The sequence below is a fragment of the Octopus bimaculoides genome, chromosome 15 (assembly GCF_001194135.2).
Source record: "Octopus bimaculoides isolate UCB-OBI-ISO-001 chromosome 15, ASM119413v2, whole genome shotgun sequence".
In the NCBI taxonomy this organism is placed as follows: Eukaryota; Metazoa; Mollusca; class Cephalopoda; order Octopoda; family Octopodidae; genus Octopus; species Octopus bimaculoides.
In genome coordinates, this window is record NC_068995.1 from 19,198,596 (window position 1) to 19,205,268 (window position 6,673).

The window sequence follows — 6,673 nt, forward strand, 5'->3', positions numbered from 1 at the left end:
ACACACACACAAACACTCCTACATATATACACAAACTGAACTTTGCAAAATATATCGCAGTAAGTTTGTGGTTTAGTACATGTACGTGTTATTTCTGAATAACTGACTTGTGCATGGTATGCGTGTGTGTGTGTGTGTGTGTGTGTGTGTGTGCGCGCGCGTAAATGCGTGTGTGCGTAAATGCGTGTGTGTGTGTGTGTGTGTGTGTGTGTGTTAGTGTTTGTGTGTGAGTGAACTTATTCATCAAATTATGTTCGAGACCAATTATGATTGAAAAATCGATAAACATTGGCAAAAGGAAAAATTGTGTAAGTCTTTTTCTTATTACATCAAAGAAATTCAGAGGGTTTAGTGTGCATAATTCGCTCAGACCAAACACTGTATACCAACATAAACTCAAATATACACACAAACACATTCATACAGCATACACATATAATAATATGTATGTATGTATGTATATACGTAAGTACGTAGGTATTTCACTTACGCATTGTGATATTATTAACTTGGTGGTAGAACTCTGTACACATATGCTTCCGAATAAAGTGTTATTCTTGTACAGAGCGTAATATGAAATGAAATAAATGACAAAGGAGCAGAAATTTATGCAAAGAAATTGATTAGCTTACAGCTGACTCAGGTTTAAGGTGATGCATTCGTACTCAGCTCTGAGTTGACTATATCTTATCAGCAAAATCTGTACGATAATGTAGCTCATTGCATATCACTCACACAGACAAAACACACACGCACACATTTGTATACGAATATATACGCACGTGTATGCTTATATGTGTATATTTATGTATTCTTTTAATCTTTTACTTATTGAGCGGGTTGCGGTGGCAAACTTGTATTATCAGTCGCACTGCTTGCGCTCCATCCATGCATGGTCGAAAAGATAAAGGCGTCGCGGTTTATGCATTACAAAACCTTTGCAAGTTAGAATCGTACATTGCATGATTTACCGTGAAGTTTTGGTGTCAAAATCTCTATCTGAAGGTCTCCTGAAGACGATGGTGAATTACATAAAGTCGCATTCCCTATGGTGCAGACATTTTGCATCCTTATGTCAAAACTATGGATTCTAATTTCAAGTGTTTACTGCTTCATACAGAAGTGCAATGGCTCTCGAAGAGAAAAGTACTCTCTCGATTTATCTCTTTGCGAACTGAAATATGTTTCTTTGATGCTGAAAATTCTGGATTTTAATTTCTGAACGATGATAATAGGTGGCTGGAAGTAGCAGTTCTCAACGATTTTTTGAGAAGTTGAACGTTTTAAATTTCAATCTGGAAGGAGCGGACGAAAATATTACTACAATTACAGGCACATTAAAGTCTTTCATAGAGTAGTTAGATAAGGAAAGTTAAAAACCTGCAACTTGATTGCTTCCCAGACGTAGAGGCTTTCCACACATTTTTTTTTTTTTTTTCAGTAGAAACCTCTCTATCATTTTCTAAGTATTTTCCATCATTTGATTATCAAATGTAGGAGTCGGTCATCAATCTTTTCGCAAGATACAAGAGTACACACCTGCCATTAACATTAACAGAAGAAAATTTAACAGACTTGAAAAACGATCCTGCGCACAAAGCCTCATTTTCTGTGATAAAATTGTCAGAATTTTAGATTTCGCTTTGGAGCCAAAATCCTCGATTAGCTACTACACCGTTAAATCTCATCGTATCTTTGCGAATTAAGTATCTCCGCGCTTACGGAAATGAAGTGAAAAAAGCGGGAACGATTGCAGATGTTAGATGAGCAGTTACGTATTTGTTTAACTAATCTAGAGCCGCGTTTTGACAATTTTTTTTTCTCAATTAACTGCATCCTTCTCTCTAATGACATTATTATGTATTATATATGTATATATATATATATGTGTGTGTGTGTGTGTGTGTGTGTGTGTTCATAAAACAATGCTATTTTATTGTTACTATAATAAAAATTATTTTTATTCACACTAATTAAGTATATTCAATTATGTTGGGAATTTTGTTGGGTGTGTCGCAAAATACATTCTCATCGCCCAGTGTGTCGTAAGGTAAAACAAAAAGTTTTGCATACACCGATCTGGAGCAACTGAACAATGATCGGGATAAAACCTTTTTTTCTAAATGTACTCTCCACTCGCAATTTCAGCTGAATACCTCTGAATCTGCTTTGTTATACCTTGATAAATTGTGTTGTCTCTTTGAAAGAAAATAGTTGGAAATTATATTAAGATTTGTAGACTTTAAAAGAAAACCGTTCACTCTGTCGATGATGAACATGTTTGAATGCTATTCAAACTAGATTAGTTATTATTTTTGAAGAGGGGGTCATAGTGTCAAATAGTGGCGGATTTCGAATATATTTGAAAACGCGGACGAAATCCACTGGAAAATCGCAGTAGTTAAGTCACTATTAATACACTGAATGTAACAAGAATAAAATATGTAATAAATAATGATTATGTCGGAATGGAACATCGTAATTCAGCAGACATGAATAATTAAAATTATTTCTACACATAAGCTGAAGAACACCGAAAACGCTTCGACCATATTAAAACTCATCGGGAAGTATCAACCCACTCATATTCTTAGACATTAGCAGTAATGAAACAATAATCATTGATAGCGTCCACAAATGGGGCTTGAATATTAAGTAATCAGCCTTACAATAGCGTTAGGTTTTAACAATTATTGCAATAATTCTCCTTAAAGATGCAAATACTTAAAAAAATAACGTTGTAATATTTATGTTCGAGAAGGCGACGATCTGGCAGAATCGCTACCGCAACGGGATAAAAGGCTTAGTGACATTTCGCCCGTCTTAACGTTTTGAGTTCAAATACTGCCGACGTCGACTTCACCTTTCATCTTTTCGGGGTCGAAATATAAGTACCAATTAAAGACTGGGGTCAATGTAATTGACTTAGCCACTAACCGAACTTGTTAGTCTAGAACAAGTTGTAGAATAATTAACGGGAAGGATGCCAAACTTTGCGAGACAGCTGCTCAATCCTGAAAGCGTTGTATCCCCCAGTTCGTCAAATGTAATTTGAAAATATGCTTGCCATTGCTTAAAATTTCGGATCTAGTATTAAGTAGTGTGATAGGTTTCTAACCTCTAAAACGAATGTTCTATCTTTCAGCTAGGCATGAGCTGCAATTATTAGATCCATTTACATATGTCATGGATTTCATGACGATTCTCCACTTGATTGTATCTGGTGTGCAGTTGGTCTTCAAGCTCCATAAGTGGGTTGCCAACTCAGAAGCTTTCCTTTGATGATGTTTCGGAAAGAAGATAGGTGTTTTGCATCCAGTGACTTCAAGATCAGTTTCTCGTGTATCATAACCTCTGTCCTCAATGATTTCAAAAGTAGATGAGACTTTTCATTAATTAATATTTTGAACTCTAGTATATTTATTTCATCGGGCAACAAGTGGTAATAAATGCTAAGGCCTCTGAAGAGCTTCAACTCACGACACAGTATAATGAAACTAAATATCAGTTTGTCAACATATTATCTTTTCTACTACACCACTTTTGTCAAAAGGAAGCTAGTAGCCCTTTCTGCAACAAATTCATAGCCTGCAACTTTGAGGGGTGTGGGGATGAACGATAATATTGACTCCAGTCCTCAACTGGTACTTTTTCAACTACTCCGAAATAATGAAAGACAAAGTCGATTTCGGCGGCATTTCAACTCAGAACTTAAAGGCGGAGGAAATACTGCTAAATATTTTGTCCGGTGTACTAACGATTCAGCCACCTCACCGACGAAATGGATGCTAATATAAATCTCATATGATGGCATGTTAAGCATAAAAAGATATCTAACGGAGTCTAGACAGATTTCTTTTAAAAAAGAGTCTAAACAGATTCCTTCAAAGAATACCAGATAAGCCACCCATATCTGGATACAACTCACTCAATAAAACTCACTACTTGAATGGACCATAAACAAAACTTGACTTAAAAGGATTTAAATAATCCTATCAGGTGGTGCTATTAAGTTAGACACGGTCTGGACCTATCTTTGATCGAAACATATCTAAGTTTATCTGAGTTTAACATGGAAAAGATATTCTATAAATCGTAACGTTAAATAATATACAAATATAACGTGCTCTGTTTGGAATAGTAGTAATAGTAGAATCTAAGAAATTATAACCTGAATGTCTTTAACAAGAGCAATGTCTACATATAACGTGTCACCGTATAAGAGAAATAAGTATATAAATAAATATGAAACGCTTATCATATTGGCTTCTAAAAGTCTTCATATTTTGGCCATTATCTTTCCTTAGATACGACACATTCTATTGATTAGAGACGAACTCTTAGTAATAAGACTTTATCGGAATGAGGAGGATCAATAAGGTCAAAACGTCTGAAGCTGGTGACACCACTTCAGGTCGATACGTTTCACAACTGTATCTTTATAATTTAAATAGTCTAGGCTCTTAATCATTGGCATGTTGCAGTCGATGGAATGAATGAATTTATGATGAGGTGAATGAAAACAATAATTATTGGTGAAAGTGTTTGGTGGTGAAAGTTTACTTATTGATTGCCACCTGATAAATAATTATCTCTAGCATTAATGCGTATTCAAGTGGATTACACAAGAAAGACATCTTATACGAAATGCCTTATTTAACAAAATATAGTCTGTCTTTCGTGAAATCAAACATAAAAAGAATAAGATATTATATATGTGCGTGTGTGTGTGTGTGTGTAGATTGATTGATAGATATATGGATATATATATATATATATATATACTTACACACGCACACATACATATATATGCATATATACATATATGATGTGATATGTCTGTGTGTCTTTGTATGCATGTATGTAGCTTAAGTAAAATTACCCTTAAATCGATCTGCAATCAACAAAATGGTGATAACATGTATTATATATCACAAAATTGTTTATATATGATATCTACAGCGATTCGGAAACGCCGAACTTCGGCAAATTTTGAAGTGTCTCTCACCTTTTGAATAATCTCAGTTTTCATTAGCGGCATAAGTCTTTCAATTATTTTCCATTTTTTTCTTTTTTTTTTTTCTCACGGAAAATGATATATACTTCAGCATCCTATTAATTGTTAATTCTGCACAAAAGGAAGGAATAGACCTTCCATTCCGCGATCTACATCTTCTTTAGTTGTAGTCACACATACAGTAGGCTTATGTTTGGTGTTCAGTTTTATACCATATATTGTGACTGTTCTACTAAAAATCAAAACGAAAACATGTGAACAACTATATCAAGGCACCCCAGGCGCCACTCTACTAATTATACCAATACCACCCACCTTGAAATTGTCTTTTATTTATTTGTAATAGAAATATGAAAATTGACATTTGTCCTCAGTATGATCTGAACTCAGAACACACGCATAAAAAAAATGCAACAAATAACACAAGGCACATTGCTTGATAAGCAGAGGATTGCCTCGATTCTCAGTTTGCCGGCACAAGGCCGTACTAACTTCTAAGAAAAATGTTTGTAACAATAATATCATTTATTGTAAGCAACGGAAACTGTGACGTTTCAGATTTAAATAATTCGATTTCTACAGAACCGTCGTTCCGATTATAAGGACCTTCTTTGCGCTGCGGTTATATAATCAGTTATTCCAATCGTGCACTTACCTTATATATTCGTTATTGATTCCGTAAAGTTTTCATTTTGAAATTAAAAGACTTTTATAAGAACTAAACTTTGGATTTTCCGACTCAACCGATTTTGGCATTCAACCATCACCCTATGTGTTCATATATTATTATCAAAAGGAGAAACCTGCTTAGTCTTATGCAATATTGACTAGAAATGTCTGAAAGCAATCAGTATTCTTTTATTCTCGAATTGAGAATATATAAGGAAGACAGTAGTTTCTAATATCGACTCAGTACTTTGCTGGTTCTTTACTGGACTTACCAACCACTTAAAGGACAATGTCGTATCACGTGGGAGAGATTTCAACTCTTAAAAAATAGGTCCACAGTGACATAAAGGAAGGAATCATCACTACAGCTCTACGGAGTTTTCCTTTCTTATACAGTTTTCGAGTCAATAATGAAACTTAACTTTGTGATTTCACCTTTAAGATGTAGCGTAATAATCTCTCTCAATGTGTAATTTAGTGTCTTAAAAAAAAACATGGTACACCATGTATAATATTGGCTTAAATTTTTGACGAAAGGCCAGCAATTTTGGGGGAGTGGGACCAAGTTAATTAAATCGAACCCAGTGTTCAGCTGATTCTTATTTTATCAACCCTCAAAAGAATGAAAGCAAAAGTTGACTGCGGCGGCATTTGAATACAGAAAGTAAAGACGGGAAAAATGCATGACGGCATTTTGTTCGGGGTGCTGTCGATTCTGCCAGCCCACCGCCTTAACACCATACATAATACTGTGAACTTATACTTACACAGTCCCTGCACAAGGAGAAGAGATGACTATGATTCGAATAGTGGTTCATCATCAGCAATCGTGTCTGTTAAAGTTGATGGATGTGTTATTTCCTACGCAAATAAATATATTCTTATCTTAGAAGTAAATCATTATTTTGGGTTAAAAAAAAAAGAAAGCAGTTCGTAAAGAAAGCAGTTCGTAAAGAAAGCAGTTCGTAAAGAAAGCAGTTCGTAAAG